At 45.3% G+C, this 16,358-nt stretch overlaps 1 protein-coding gene and 1 pseudogene across 6 annotated transcripts in view; both read right to left on the bottom strand.

Moving 5' to 3' along the window:
* Positions 1-16,358, bottom strand: part of MYO3A (myosin IIIA) — a 527,514-nt gene that overhangs the window by 456,249 nt on the left and 54,907 nt on the right. The gene's annotated exons all lie outside the window — the stretch shown is intronic.
* Positions 16,201-16,319, bottom strand: LOC134930040 (5S ribosomal RNA; annotated as a pseudogene).

Genomic DNA, 16,358 nt, shown 5'->3' with positions numbered 1-16,358 from the left:
GCATTTTTTTGGCATAGTTTATAAAACTGATATCCTCTCTACCACTGTAGTGCCACTCCTAGTTGTGCCTCGTGTTTGTGCCACCCACTTCCATCTCTTAGCTTAGTCACCCAGCAACCTCGTTGCAACCTTTTGGCCTAAGCTGGATAAAACAATAGTGTGAGCTGTGAGGTGTTCAAAATCGACTAGAAATGAATGGAAATTAATTAATTTTATTGAGGTTAATACTGCAGTAACAAAAACATCCCCAAATTCTGTTATTTTTAGCTGTTTTTATGATTTTTCATAAAAATCCAGATCTAAAACCAAAACCCGCAAGGGCAGTTTTGGCAAACCAATACAGATCCAAAAGACGAAGGAGATACAGATCCAAAACCAAAACACGAAAAATGGCCCTGCGCACATCCCTAGGTAAAAGCCAGATAAGGGTTTCTGGGGTGTGGATGTGAGAGAAAAGAAAGTACTCCATCCATTAGGCCCATTTTAGGTCCTTAGGCCATGAGCCTGAGAGTTGGCTAATTAGATCCTGCACCTGTAAGATGCTGATAAAAACTGTGTCAGGGCTTGGCTCAGAGTATGTATATATAGCCAAGCTTGTTTGCTACGATGCGCGGGCACGTGCATATATTTGCAACTGCAATTCATAGACTTTACTTTGTGATCCCAGGTGCTAAAAGTCGCACCCATGATGCGTGCACCCGTGTGTATGCATTTCAGGAAAGCTGAGCCCGGCTACATCTGCACTAGCAGTACCTACTGTACCTGTCATTGCATGCTTATTGATTTTATTCAGTGATGCAGAGTGATTCTTCTTTTTATTCAATGACCAAGTGAGAAGAACTTGCTGTAGAAGTCCACACCAATGACAATAAAGGACTGGCCTTACGCTTTGTTTATTGTCATTCCAAAACATATCCGAACAGGAAATGGTTGGAACCCAATTTCAAACGGCAATAGGTGGATTCAGGGCAGGGTGGGTGGCAACGAGGTACGTGTCCCTCATGTCATTTAGGATTTTTAAAATTTTATTCAAGGGCAAAGACATTAGCCGGTACAGGGGGAGGGGGGCAAGGGGGTACCAGTCAGTGTCATGGGTTGCTGTGCGCTGAGGGAAGTAATACTGTTTGGCCGTCACCTGCATGTCCCTGGTAGAAGTGCTACTGACCCTTGAAGCTTCTGGCTGGCTGCTCAGGATCCCTTGCCCCACCCCTCCTTTGTATCAGCATGTGCCTTTACACACTGTGTTGCTGTACTTGAATAAATTAAAATGTTCCGAAATGACAGGGGGTGCCCCATCATTATGTGCCCCATTATCTATGTGTTTCTCTACACCCCCACCTACCTATTACCCATGTGTGACTCTGACCCCACATTATCTGCTCTGTGGCATGAAAACAGACAGATTGATACATTAATTTTGTTTGCTAATTAGCCAATTGACATGATAGCAAGATGATTCATATTACTCGGAGGATCTCAAGGAACATTTCAGTAAAAACTTGTTCAAACTCTGTTCAGTGGGTCTTGAGCTTATCACTCACATACATACAAATGAATGATTTTATTAATAGTATAGCTATAGACAAATTGTGTGTACAGTGTGTGTGTGTGTGTGTGTGTGTGTGTGTGTGTGTGTGTGTGTGTGTAGCCAAGTAACATGATAGCAAGATGATTCTTTGCCAACATTACTCAATAACTACTTGGTCTCTAATTTGTAGTCTAATAGCATTCTACTTTTTGGCCACAAGATGACCTCACACTGTTTATTTTTTATTTTGTTTGCTAATAAGCCAATTAAAATAGATAGCATGATGATTCTTAGCCTTTGTTACTCAGAGGATCCAAAGGAAATTTTCCATGAAAATCCCATGGTGATCAATAGCTTATCCCGCACATACACACAATTTTATATTGGAGGATATGGACGGAGTCTTGATGCTGCAAAAGGAAATTACCAAGGTAATAAGTCCAGCGCTTATTAAATGAGATGTTTGACCTTTAGCAGCTGTTTAAAGAGATAGTTAGTCTCTGGCAGAAACAATAGAAAAAGGAAAATGTATACAGCGCTATAAACTGGATATGGAAAAATCAGTTATATTTTATTAAATTAATGTAAAAAATTGTTGCAACAAATAAATAATTGGATTTAAAAATAAATTAATGATAACATAATAACAGTAGGGCAAGCACAGCAATAGTTTGGTATATTACCACTTCTGGGAGCCAGACATAGTCCTTTATAGAAAGTCCATGGAAAAAGTGCCACAGTCCAGGGGATGGATGAAATATTGTCAGACCACAATCCACATAGAGATGTAAAACAGACCTTTGGATGCTTGATTCCGGACAGGCTTAGTCAAGGTACAATACCTTGACAAAGCTGTTTGGTACAGCAAAACGCGTTGGTACAGAGGAGCCAGGCACCACTGTTGTCCATCCAAACTTGGAATACGCCTAGAAGTCCTTTAACAACTGATAACGGGAAATCTGCAGTTATCCACAGAGGTTCATAAGACCTAGCTTTCAATAGGACTAAGCCTGTCCGGAATCAAGCATCCAAAAGGTCTGTTTTCCATCTCTATGTGGATTGTGGTCTGACAATATTTCATCCATCCCCTGGACTGTGGCACTTTTTCCATGGACTTTCTATAAAGGACTATGGGGGTAATTCCAAGTTGATCGCAGCAGGAAATTTTTTAGCAGTTGGGCAAAACCATGTGCACTGCAGGAGGGGCAGATATAACATTTGCAGAGTGTGTTAGATTTGGGTGGGTTATTTTGTTTCTGTGCAGGGTAAATACTGGCTGCTTTATTTTTACACTGCAATTTAGATTGCAGATTGAACTCACCACACCCAAATCTAACTCTCTCTGCACATGTTATATCTGCCTCCCCTGCAGTGCACATGGTTTTGCCCAACTGCTAATGAAGTTCCTGCTGCGATCAACTCAGAATTACCCCCTATGTCTGGCTCCCAGAAGTGGTAATATACCAAACTATTGCTGTGCTTGCCCTACTTTTATAATGTTATCATTAATTTATTTTTAAATCCAATTATTTATTTGTTGCAACAATTTTTTACATTAATTTAATAAAATATAACTGATTTTTCCATATCCAGTTTATAGCGCTGTATACATTTTCCTTTTTCTATGGAGTCTTGATGCTGTTTACAGTAAACTGCTTCAACATAGCCCACTGCATGATGAGGTTCCAATATAGTCCCACCCCTTGCTGCATAATGAGGTTTAAACATAGCCCAACCCTCTGCTGCATGATGAGATTTTAACATAGCCCTGCCACCTACTACAGGAGAGTTGCGTCATTGCACGAAAAGGGCCATGATGACAATTTGTGTAGTAATACCTCCTGCACTTGCTTCTTGCACCTCTTTTTCATAATATCCCAGGAATAGGTCTAAACCGTGGGCAAAAGGGAATAATTATTTCCCACTGTTTGCAGAACAATACAAAGTGGCTGGTCATTGTCTCTGAGGAGCATATTTATCACAATCAAATTTTTAATATGCATGTGATAAAAAAAAAAAAAGTGTGCAAATTTTAATATTTTCACAGGTTTTTCCAATAAGCTCTTCCCAGTAGATGAGTTCTAATAAGAACAGGCCCCGGCTGAATGCTAACACGCTATCACTCTGCTTCCTGGTTTGCTTTATGTGGGCTTATTGTTTATGCATGGACAAGGAGAGGGATCCCTGTCACAGTAACCCATAGACTACTAAAGGCTACAGCTTTATAAATCTGACTGCATTTTGTGCGAGAGCCGGGCTGGGGCTAAGCTGTGAATGACAGTTCAGCCCGTGAAAGAGGTGAACATCCCACTCCCACCCCTCAAGGCTGCTGGCTGACAGCCTAGCAGTCCTGTGCAGCAACTCAGCCATGAAAAAGTTAATAGAAAAAAAAAAAAACATTGGGCAAATAGCACCCATCGATTGTGTATAACTGTGATATGTGGTAAAGCGTACCTGCCGTCTCACGCCTGTCCAGTTGTGGCCTCTCTGGTCGTTCGGTTCTTGCTTGTTGTGACGTCGGGCGGAATCTGCGTGGAAAGGCTGCGTAGGACCTGGGCAGAAGGACGGAGATACCCCAGTGCGAACAACACCCCCCCAAGTGTACAAGAATAACTATGGTGGGACACGGTAACAAAGGTTTATTGCGTCAGCTACGTGACGCGAGTTACTGGGAAGTACGTTCAGCACATTTCGGTAAGACACATTACGTCATAATACATTAGTACTGTATTGAACACTTTTTTGATAGGCACGGTACATTAGAAATAACTACTGCAAGAGATCACATTTGACATATGAATGTAAGAGAATTTCAACATTAAATTAATAAGCCACTGGGTGGCGCTATGAACTCCTATCAGAGTCTCTGACCCTATCTAACGTCCTGAACGGTATGAGTCCACGTAAGGTACGTGATAGCTCCAAAGGATATAGGGGTTGGGGATGATACGGGGTTAAATGTTTAGTAACCGGGCATCAGCAGTCACTGGGAGGGCTGCCCAGTGGATGGGTTGGTGCCGCACATCCGGCTCTAAATGTGGTTTCCCCAGGGGTGAGTGGACGTTATCCCGTAGTGCTGGATGCAGTACGCACAGTATACAAGGTCCCACATGCAACTGTCATAGGGCACCATTACATGGGGGGTCGTTGACGGAGCTGGCTTGAAGCTAGGGGCGTCCCCCTTTTCTCAGATAGTAGGGTAGTGAGCGATGGCCTTCCACTATGGGTGAGAGTGTACAGTCTATACTGGTGGCTGCAGCAACAGCCTCTCCTGCAGAACAGCCAGTTTAGAATAGTGGGGGATATGTGAGTGTACCTGCCGTGTCCTGCCGTCTGCAGCCGTACTCCCAATCACTGCAGCCTCCTCCGTTCTGAGCTGGCGACCTCGGGCTCTCCACAGCAGCTTCTCCTATCCATCTGGCAGTGCGCACTGCTTCTCCCGCGCACGCCGTGGCTCTGCTCCCTCAGCGGCGTCGGCTCCCTGCTTTGGCTGGCGGCTTCTGGATCGGCCGCGGCTCTCTTCTCCCTCGCTCACAGGCAGCAGCGGCTCTCGTCCTCTTCAAAGGCGCCTCACGTTGCCGTCGTTCCCTGGCAACCACACCCCTGCACAGGAGGCACAAGACGGCTCTCTCCTTCCGCAGCAGCAGCTGTCCTCCGACCGGCTCTGTCCACGTCCGTCTCCCTTCACCGCGGCTCTGCGCGGGCTCTCAGTCTCCAACCTTCTCTCTTCGGCGCCAGTCCCGCCTCTCTCCTCAGCCTGATCCAACCAGCCAATGCCTGGGGTCTGTCTTCCCGCTCTGTAGGACCCGTCCTTCCTGCCACTGGGTCCTAGTGTCCTCCATGCGGCCGTGGTTGCCTAGCAACCAGGCAGTCCATTACCCCTGTGGGGACCATCGGCCACAATCATCTTTAGCAGGGGCTGGGGGAAGCAGATGCCGGGCATCACATAACCATCAATGGCGTGTAATCAGATGGTTAAGTATTCAACATCAGGCTCAGCCATAGACCACCAATCATTTTGAAACAGCGATGTTCTGGCAATCCCAACCTTTTTGTGTGTAGGGATGAGACCCTTATGGGCGGCTCTCTCCCCTTGTTTCCTGAGGCTCTTTCCTTCTGGGGAGAGGTGAAGTAGGGATGGCACATCAAAAGAAAACATTGCTCTTGTTTCCCAGGGGGAAACTTTAGCCAACCCTGGGGAGAAAGAGGGGAACCCGAGCCGTGATGTGGAGAGAAGGCTGAAGACCCTTGTCCCTTAAGGGGCCTTTTAGCTCTGGGGATCAGGGATTCAAGGGGTCACGCCAAACTTAACAAAGCAAGACCCTCTTTTTCCCTCATTGGGCCTTTTGGCTCAGACGGCATCGGGAGTAACGGGGCCCTTCTCCTTTTGGAGAGGGTCCAAAGTCCCATGCCCCCAGCATGGTTTTTGCACTGCAGTGGGAGTCTGAGGCCACGCACCCTTGACAATAAATAAATAAATAAATAATTCATGCTTTCAGGGGCAACCCCCGAGCTTTTTGGCAGATGGAAGGAAGAAACTGGAAATTCTATTTTCCCCACATTGGGCATTTATGTTCCTAGGGGATGAGAGGCAGTGTGACCCTCCTCCACACCCCAACTCTGGCCCTTCTTGTAGTCATACTGCATAAAACTATTAATCCAACCCATTAGCTTTGTTTTTAACCCATCTTGCAGTTTAACAGTTTGTTTTTCCAAATTACAGTGCGTGTCTGCATTGCAGTTACACTTTGTTGAAAGCTAGCTAATTCATCTGCATACAGATTTTATAATACATAGAATATTAGGCTACTTTATAATTTATATATGCGTGCAATAATAGAATAGCTACTTTCTCAGAAGCAAAGATGAATTTCCTAAATCATTTCACAAAACATCTACATAAGTACAATGAATGGCGTAATATGTTATTACCAATTGCTGTTTTCCCTGAAGCTATAAATCAGTTAATATTTGCATGTTTCGTGATCCAACAAAACACTAGATGAAGTTTAAAAGGGCAAATGTCCATCAAATTCTCCCTATTGTTATATTTTGCTCTTTTGATTCTCATGTTCTGATCGAGCTGGGGAAAATCGTGTTTTCTATTAAGTTTCATAAGAGAAATTCTTTAGTCAGTAAATAACTTTCACTCTCCAGATCAATATGTTCTGGTTTTATCTGCCCGAGATGTTCGGCTGTAAAATGCATGGCCCACTTTATAAGCACACTGCATTTTGCACACATAGACATTTTGAAGCATTTTTAGCTGATGGAATGGCCTTTAAGGTAATCTTCAACAGGGGAATTAACCCAAGATTTACAGGTTTAAGCCCATCGAGAACTTTTATTTATTTCTGTTACAACTGTACATTTTCAAACAAATACCCTCTTGCGCTATAATTAAAATATAATATGGCTAGAGGTCATTTTGTTAACAATTGCAATATACAGTATTTGCACATATTTGACTACCATCCACATATGGGTATGGATCACTAGATCCACATTAGAAAGGTCTACAGTCATTAGGTCGACCACTATTGGTCAATATGCATTAGGTAGGAAAGGTCAAAAGGTTGACACATGAAAAGGTCAACAGTAGGAAATGTCGATAGGGTTAAAAGGCCGAAGCATGAAAAGATCGATACGAAAAAAGGTTGACACAAAAAAAGGTTGATTTTACATTTTTTTTAAATTTTATTTTGTGTAGTTTACACGTCAAAGCATGCGGAAGCCCAATTAGTGTTCAACGTCCCTTTGCATGGCTTGCTACACTCGCCATGCTTCAGGCAAGGTGCCTCGCTCCGCTACCGTTGCACTCGGCACAGGTTACTGTTCAAAAATCGAACTCCATGGGGATGGTAAAGTATGAAAAAGTTGATTAATATGCAAAAAACACAAACCCGGTGTCGACCATATGTGTGTGGACCATTTGCACCTGTTGACATTTTGTATCTGTTGACCATAAGCACTGTTGACCTTTTACATGTTGACCTATTAACCATGTGATCCTTTTGTCTATGTCAACCTAGGGCATGTTGACCATTAATGGTCAAACTAATGACTGTTGACCTTTACATGGTCAACCTAGAGCCTGTATACCTTCACACACACCCACACATACACACTGGAAGGTGGGCAGCTTAAGTAATGCAAAGCCAGTTTGTACAAGGGACTCCAAATTGCCTTTTTTTCCTTCCAGTCTTCAAAGGGACTCTGTGAAATGGCTATTTTTAAAGCGGTCATGAAAATAATCCTCCACCATTCTTTGGATTGTGACGAGTTAGATGTATGCGAGGAACAGCGCGCCAAATAGTACAAACAATATAAATTAACAATATATTTAAAAAAACAGGATTTTAAATACCTACCGGTAAATCCTTTTCTCCAAGTCCGTAGAGGATGCTGGGGTCCATTTCATGACCATGGGGTATAGACGGTTCCGCAGGAGCCATGGGCACTTTAAGACTTTTCAAGGGTGTGAACTGGCTCCTCCCTCTATGCCCCTCCTCCAGACCTCAGTTATAGGAACTGTGCCCAGGGAGACGGACATTTCGAGGAAAGGATTTACATTTATACTAACGGTGAGAATCATACCAGCTCACACCTCAACCATGCCGCACAACATGGCATTCATAATAACACGCCAACAGGCATGAACCATTTACAGCAACATGCTGAAAACAAATGTAACACAACTTGTGTAACTAACTGAACAAAACTGCAGGTAAAGTACGCACTGGGTCGGGCGCCCAGCATCCTCTACGGACTAGGAGAAAAGGATATACCGGTAGGTATTAAAATACTGTTTTCTCATACGTCCTAGAGGATGCTGGGGTCCATTTCATGACCATGGGGTTTATACCAAAGCTCCAGTACGGGCGGGAGAGTGCGGATGACCCTGCAGCACCGATTGACCAAACTTGAGGTCCTCATCGGCCAAAGTGTCAAACTTATAAAATTTAGCAAAAGTGTTTGACCCTGACCAAGTAGCTGCTCGGCAAAGTTGTAATGCCAAGACCCCCCGGGCAGCCGCCGAGGACGAGCCCACCTTCCTAGTAGAATGGGCCTTCACCAACTTCGGCAATGGCAAACCAGCCGAAGAATGAGCGTGCTGAATCGTACCTCTGATCCAGCGACCAATGGTCTGCTTGGAAGCAGGACACCCAATCTTGTTGGGCGCATACAGGACAAACAGAGCCTCTGTTTTCCGTATTCGAGCTGTTCTAGCGACATAAATCTTAAAAGCCCTAACCACATTTAGAGACTTTGACTCAGTGAACGTGTCAGTAGCCACTGGCACCACAATAGGTTAGTTTATGTGGAAAGCTGAAACCACCTTCGGAAGAAAATGTTGGCGAGTTCTCAACTCCGCCCTATCTTCATGGAAGATCAGGTAAGGGCTCTTGTGAGACAAGGCCCCCAACTCAGACACCCGCCTTGCGGATGCCAAGGTTAAAAGCATCACCACTTTCCAAGTGAGAAACTTCAACTCTATCTCCTGTAGAGGTTCAAACCAACTCGATTGAAGGAACTGCAACATCACATTAAGGTCCCATGGTGCCACTGGAGGGACAAATGGAGGCTGGATGTGCAAAACCCCTTTCACGAAGGTCTGAACTTCTGGAAGAGAAGCCAACTGTTTTTGAAAGAAAACTGATAAGGCCGAAATCTGGACCTTGATTGACCCAAATCTAAGGCCCGCATCCACACCAGCTTGCAGAAAATTGAGAAAATGTCCCAACTCAAACTCTTCCGTAGGAGCCTTCTTGGATTCACACCAAGACACATATTTTCTCCAAATACGGTGGTAATGTTTAGACGTTACTCCTTTCCTGGCCTGAATAAGAGTGGGGATGACTTCCTTGGGAATACCCTTTCGGGCTAGGATCCGACTCTCAACAGCCATGTCGTCAAACGTAGCCGCGGTAAATCTTGATACACACAAGGCCCCTGCTGTAGTAGGTCCTCTCGAGGAGGAAGAGGCCAAGGATCTTCTATGAGCAACTCCTGAAGATCTGTATACCAAGCCCTCCTTGGCCAGTCTGGGGCAATGACGATTGCTCAAACTCATGGTCTTACCGACGGAAACACCCACTGGGTCGACCTGGAACAATATCTCTGAAGCTTCTTGTTTAGACGAGATGCCATCATGTCTACTTGAGGAACTCCCCAAAAACTTGTCACCTCTGCGAAGACTTCTTGGTGGAGGCCCCACTCTCCTGGATGTAGATCGTGTCTGCTGAGGAAGTATGCTTCCCAGTTGTCCACTCCCGGAATGAAAATTGCTGACAGAGCTCTAACATGTCTTTCTGCCCAGAGGAGAATCCTCGTTACCTCTGCCATTGCCGCTCTACTTTTCGTTCTGCCTTGCCTGTTTATGTACGCGACTGCTGTTACATTGTCCGACTGGATCTGCACGGGATGATCTTGAAGAAGATGTACCGCTTGTAGAAGGCCATTGTAAATGGCTCTCAATTCCAGAACGTTTATGTTTAGGCAGGCTTCCTGACTTGACCATTTTCCTTGGAAGCTTTCCCCCTGTGTGACAGCTCCCCAACCTTGGAGACTTGCATCCGTGGTTATTACGACCCAGTCGTGAATCCTAAACCTGCGTCCCTCTAGTAGGTGAGAACTGTGTAGCCACCACAGGAGCGAAATCCTGGCTTTGGGGGACAGGATTGTTTTCTGGTGCATGTGTAGGTGGGATCCGGACCACTTGTCCAACAGGTCCCATTGGAATACTGTGGCATGAAATCGGCCAATCTGTATGACCTCGTAGGCCGCTACCATTTTCCTCAACAACCGAATGCATTGATGGATCGACACGCTTGTTGGTTTCAATATTTGTTTGACCATTTTCTGGATTTCCAGAGCCTTTTCCACTGGAAGAAATACTCTCCGTACTTCTGTGTCCAGAATCATCCCTAAAAAGGACAATCAAGGACAAACTTGTCGTCGGTTCCAACTGCGACTTTGGAAAATTCATGATCCAACCGTGTTGTTGGAGTATTGACAGGTAGAGTTCTGCACCAACTGTTCCCTGGATCTCTCTTTTATCAAGAGATCGTCCAGATAAGGAATTATATTGACTCCTATTTGACGAAGGAGGACCATCATCTCCGCCATCACCTTGGTGAATACCCTCGGTGCCGTGGAGAGTCTGAACGGCAACGTCTGGAACTGGTAATGGCAATCCTGTACTGCGAATTTCAGATAAGCTTGGTGAGGAGGATAAATGGGAACATGCAAGTAAGCATCCTTTATGTCTACTGACACAATGAAGTCCCCCTCCTCCAGACTGGAAATCACTACCCTTGTAGTTGAACTTGAACCTTTTCAGGTAGAGATTCAGATTTTTCAGGTTTAAAATCGGTCTGACCAAGCCGTCCGGCTTCGGAACTACAAAGAGGCTTGAATAAAAACCTTCTCCTTGCTGTGACAAGGGTACCAGGACAATGACCTGATCCTGACATAATTTTTGAATTGCCGTTGTTAATGCCTCTCTTCCTGGAAGAGAAGCTGGCAAGGTCGATTTGAAAAATCGGCATGCGGGGGCATCTTGAAACTCTAGTTTGTACCCACGGGACACTATTTCTGAGACCCATGGGTCCAGGCCAGATTGAATCCAGATTTGGCTGAAAAGTTTCAGACGTGCTCCCACCCAAGCGGACTCCCGCAAGGGAGCCTCAGCGTCATGCTGCAGATTTCGCAGGAGCAGGGGTTGACTTCTGCTCCTGGGATCCTGGAGACGCTGCGGACTTCTTTCCTTTTCCCCTTCCCCTACCTGCAAAGAAGGGGGAACCTTTGGCCTTTTTGTATTTGTTGGGCCGAAAGGACTGCATGTGAGAGTGATGTGTCTTTTCTGCTGGTGCAGGAGCAGAAGGCAAGAATGTCGACTTACCTGCGGTAGCCGCCGAGACTAACGCATCCAGCCCATCACCAAACAAGCAGGGCCGGTGTAAGGTTTCTCGACGCCCTAGGCAAAACTTCAGCCTGCTGCGCCCCCCCTCCCCCCCCAAGGGGTGAGATGCAGGGGTAGGTGTTGTGACCAGCGGTCACATTAACTACATCCCGTGCTTGCTGTTTCTCCAATACCTTGTGTGTGTATATATATTTCCGAACGATGTCTCATTCAGAGCAGACACGGCACTCCAGGTCTTTCATATAAGCAGATTTAATAGCCACAACAGCAAAGCATGTATACATACATATCCAGGGTTGCAAGTTCAGGAGTGTATTTCATGTGTGGCATAAAGCAGTAGTAACATCAGCACAAGCATAATCACAATGCAGCATTTCGGGCCACAGCTGGACCGTTCATCAGGCTTTGCAAGTGCTCAGATAAGACAAACATGAACATAACACACAACATGAATCTCACCTAAATAGCATCCCCATGCCGGCATTCAGTTCCATGGTCCGGCGCAGAGCTTCCGGTCTCCCGAAGGCGCAGTACAGTGACATCATCAAAAAGCGTCGGTAACCATAGTAACCCAGCCGCACATGACGCACCTACGTCGCCACAAGTCTGGCGACCGGACAGGGGGACACTGTGATAAAACATAAAATCCCATGAGATAATAGACCCCATGAAAAAAACATATATTAAACATGGATGTTTTATATATATGTTTTTTTGTGGGGTCTATTTAGGTGAGATTCATGTTGTGTGTTATGTTCATGTTTGTCTTATTTGAGCACTTGCAAAGCCTGACGAAGGGTCCCACTGTGGCCCAAAATGCTGCACTGTGATTATGCTTGTGCTGATGTTACTACTGCTTTATGCCACACATGAAATTCACTCCTGAACTTGCAACCCTGGACATGTACAGTATGTATACATGCTTTGCTGTTTTGGCTATTAAATCTGCTTATATGAAAGACCTGATTACTTGACAAAGGCTCAAAGGCAGTTGCAATATTCTTTAAGTGCCGGACTTTCTTGAGACTGTATATTATACAGTTTGGATGGAACTGTTTTGCTTTTGACATGGATTAAACACTGTTTGCTTTAAATTATCCATGAGTCAGTCCCTGAGTGCCGCTGCATGCTAGGAACCGTTGGATATATATATATATATATATATATATATATATATATATAATGGAAGAACAATGGCGGCACTCTGGAGACTTTGTTCAAAGAGGTGAAAAAATCAGTGCAGTTTAATCAACGTTTCGGGGGTACTGGCCCCCGTCTTCAGGATACACTCACAAAGTCACTTTGTGAGTGTATCCTGAAGACGGGGGCCAGTACCCCCGAAACGTTGATTAAACTGCACTGATTTTTTCACCTCTTTGAACAAAGTCTCCAGAGTGCCGCCATTGTTCTTCCATTATACTTATGCCGACTGCTGTGTCTGCAAGGAGGGCACCGGAGCAGGAGCCTTGCTCAGCCTGTCCAGAGGGGAGTGCCAGACTTGTTTGTTCTTTATATATATATATATATATATATATATATATAATATAAATGAAAGACAGTATAATAAAAGGCTAATGCCGCTCCTCACCTGTTTGGGGGGGGATTCAAGTGTTTTGCGCGCTGGCAGACACTATATGGCGCCTGACTGAGCAGTTCAAGTGTTGCTACGTCCGGGCGTGCACAGCCACTGATATTACTGCTATGATGTTCCGTCATTTTGACGGGCTGGTAACGTGTGTGTGTGTGTGTGTGTGTGTGTGTGTGTGTGTGTGTGTGTGTGTGTGTGTGTATAAACAGATAGGCGGCACTCACGGACTTTTCAAAGCCAAAGAACAGACGTGACTCTGCCCTTGGTGCTTAACGTCTCGGTTGCTTCTGATGACGGTTGAAATAAACCGAAACGTTAAGCGCTAAGGGCAGAGTCACGTCTGTTCTTTGGCTTTGAAAAGTCCGTGAGTGCCGCCTATCTGTTTGTATATACCACATGTGGATGCTTTGGATGGCACCAGGCTCGCTACATCTAATTTGAGTGCTGAATATCTTGTGTGTGTGTGTGTGTGTGTGTGTGTATGTGTGTATATATATATATATATATATATATATATATATATATATATATATATATACATACATACATACATACATACATACATATACAGTCACACACACACACTCTATACCTCCGGCACTCAGACTGTCTGCGACGGGAGCTGTCCTGTAAATAAATGTAATCTCTTTCCCCCTTCCAGCATCCCAGCACCTCCAGCCCTTATATATTTAAGGATGCACCTTCAGCCATGCCCTTTACTGTATAGATTTAATAATCCCACCCCTTAAGTATTTCCCCCCTCTCCCCTAAATGAAGCTCTCACTTACCCAAAGAGCCACTGGTCCTTAATCCTGCCGTGTCTGGTGGTGCAGGTTACACACAGTGAGTGATTGCAGCCTGTGTCGCGATCATGAAGGGTAGGGCGGGGGAAGGAAGGAGGGGGGCTATAATATTCATGATGCAATTGCGGGGGGAAGGGAGGGGTGTTATCGTGGAGAGGGGGTGTAACATGTGGGGTGAGATCGCGGGAGTCTGTGGTGCGGGGCGGCAATACGTGGATCGTTTTCGTGGAGAGGAGGTAGAAGCACTGTAACAATAGCCGGCAGGACGCTGCTTACTCTGGGCGGGATGTACTAACCTCCGCCACTTTTCTCTGCACTCTGACACTCCCCGCTCCGCTGCCCACCGCTCCCCTGTCTGCTTTCTCATCCCCTTCTTCTTCTGCTTGCACCAAACAGCCAGGGGGATCGCAGCGATGAGAGAATACAGTGGCCGCGGCGGTGAGCATAGAGCCGCTGCCGATGGGTTACATTCACACTGACAGCGCTGCACAGATACCACGGCCGCCCAACTGTTATCAGCCGCCAGCGCTGTCATTGTGATTGTAACCCATGGGCAGAGGCTCTAATACTCTATGCACATAGAGTAAGCAGCGTCCTGACGGCTATAGTTACAGTGCTTCTAACAACTGTCTTCTCCTCTCCGCGGTAACGCTCCACATATTGCAAGGGAAAAGGAAAAGAAGGGAAGCATCCATCGGCAGCGTGACCGCCCTCTAGTGGCTGCCACCCATAGGCAGCTGCCTAGTGGTGGCGCCGGCCCTGCAAACAAGGCCTCACCTTTATAAGGGAGAGCCTCCATATTTCTTTTGGAATCTGCATCAGCATTCCACTGGCGAATCCACAACGCCCTCTGAGCCGATACTGCCATGGTAGCGGTTCTTGATCCCAAGAGACCAATATATTTCATGGTTTCTAGTACATACGCAGCAGCGTCTTTGATATGACCTAACGTTAGGAGTATCTCGTCTCCATCTATTGTGTCAATGTCTAATGACAAGTTTTCTGACCACTTTTCAATAGCACTACTCACCCACGCACAGACAATGGTAAGCCTGAGTAGTGTCCCATTGGCCACATCAATAGATCACCTCACTCACTTGCGGTCTGTTGGCTCCTTAAGTGAAGCCATTCCAGGCGCAGGGAGAAACACCTTTTCTCTTTTATGACAGGGCCCTGTCTAAAATGCGGGGTGACTCCCACCTTTTTGAAAAAGGTAAGCTGCCTGAATTCCTTTTGGGAATCCGAAATTTCTTTTCAGGTTAAATCACACTCCCTCCAAGAGACTGTTCAACTCCTTAGGTGAAGGGAAAATTACATTACTTCTTTAGTAAAGTAAACCCTCTCCTTGTGGTAAAAGAGGGGGCTTCGTAACTTCTAACACCTCCTTTATAGCTAAAACATGTTTTGAATGCTTTTTGCTAACTTAGGACCTATTCCCCTGGAATCAGTGTCGACACAGGAATCAAAGTCCGTGTCGGTATCAGTTTGTACTACTTGTGCAAATTTGTATGTGACCCAGAGGGGTCCCTGTGGATGAAAGGCAGAACTATTAAAAATCACATCTTCAACAGATTATATTCAGTTTTCTGTCTGAGATTCAGTAGTGATTCACACTATCATGTAACCTTTCACCCAGTCAGGCTCTTGGTGTCATATTACACCTCTGTGTCTCTAACATGTCTCCCACAGAGGAAGAGATTCCCTGCCACAGACATGTCACACACGTGCACAACCACACCCCAGACACTCCGGCACTTATAGGGGACAGACCCACAGTAAAATCTGAATGTATTGGGGGTATACCGCACTGGAGAATGGTAAGGTATCTAATAGATATTGTTAGAACCAAAATACATAATACAACGAGAAAATCTGAGTTTTCTAATGTTATCTTGAGTTTGGTGGTGCACCCTGAGTCAGTGGTAAGACATACAACAAAAGGGAGAGAAGAAGACTCTTTTGTGGGTGCACTCTTGTATGTTTAAGAGGTCTCAGAAGAGACAATAAGTAAAGATTATAAATGAATTTTTAAATATAACTTTTATTAACAATAATTGATAAAATAGTAGAGTTTACTGTCAAAAATTGGAGGTAGGGGTGGGGGGAAGGGTGGGGGGAAGGGTGGGGGGGAGTTGGGGAATAGAAAGGGGGAACACAGAACGAATTAATTACAGTGTAAATACTGAATATTGTTCTGGAATGCCTGGGTGCGATAATAACAGCTGGAGACCCTGAAAATTGAAGCGTTTTTATTCTCTCATGAGCGATGATGAGGAGACAGATGGGATGATTAAAGATGGAATGAGCAAGATGAATCTGCTGTCAGTGTTAGACGCTGAGCAAAACCGTCCAGGAATTTCTACTAAACTGAGTATTCCTCGAGAGTCTCCCACTCGAGTACTGACCCAGCCCTACACTGCTTAGCTTCCAAGATCGGAAGGATTCGGGCGTTACCAGTGTGGTATGATAGTAGAAAAAAATATTAGATATCGAGGGCTCGAGAATCACTGATGA

The sequence above is a fragment of the Pseudophryne corroboree genome, chromosome 5 (genome assembly GCF_028390025.1).
Source record: "Pseudophryne corroboree isolate aPseCor3 chromosome 5, aPseCor3.hap2, whole genome shotgun sequence".
Classification (NCBI taxonomy): domain Eukaryota; kingdom Metazoa; phylum Chordata; class Amphibia; order Anura; family Myobatrachidae; genus Pseudophryne; species Pseudophryne corroboree.
This window is presented reverse-complemented; position numbering and strand designations above follow the sequence as displayed.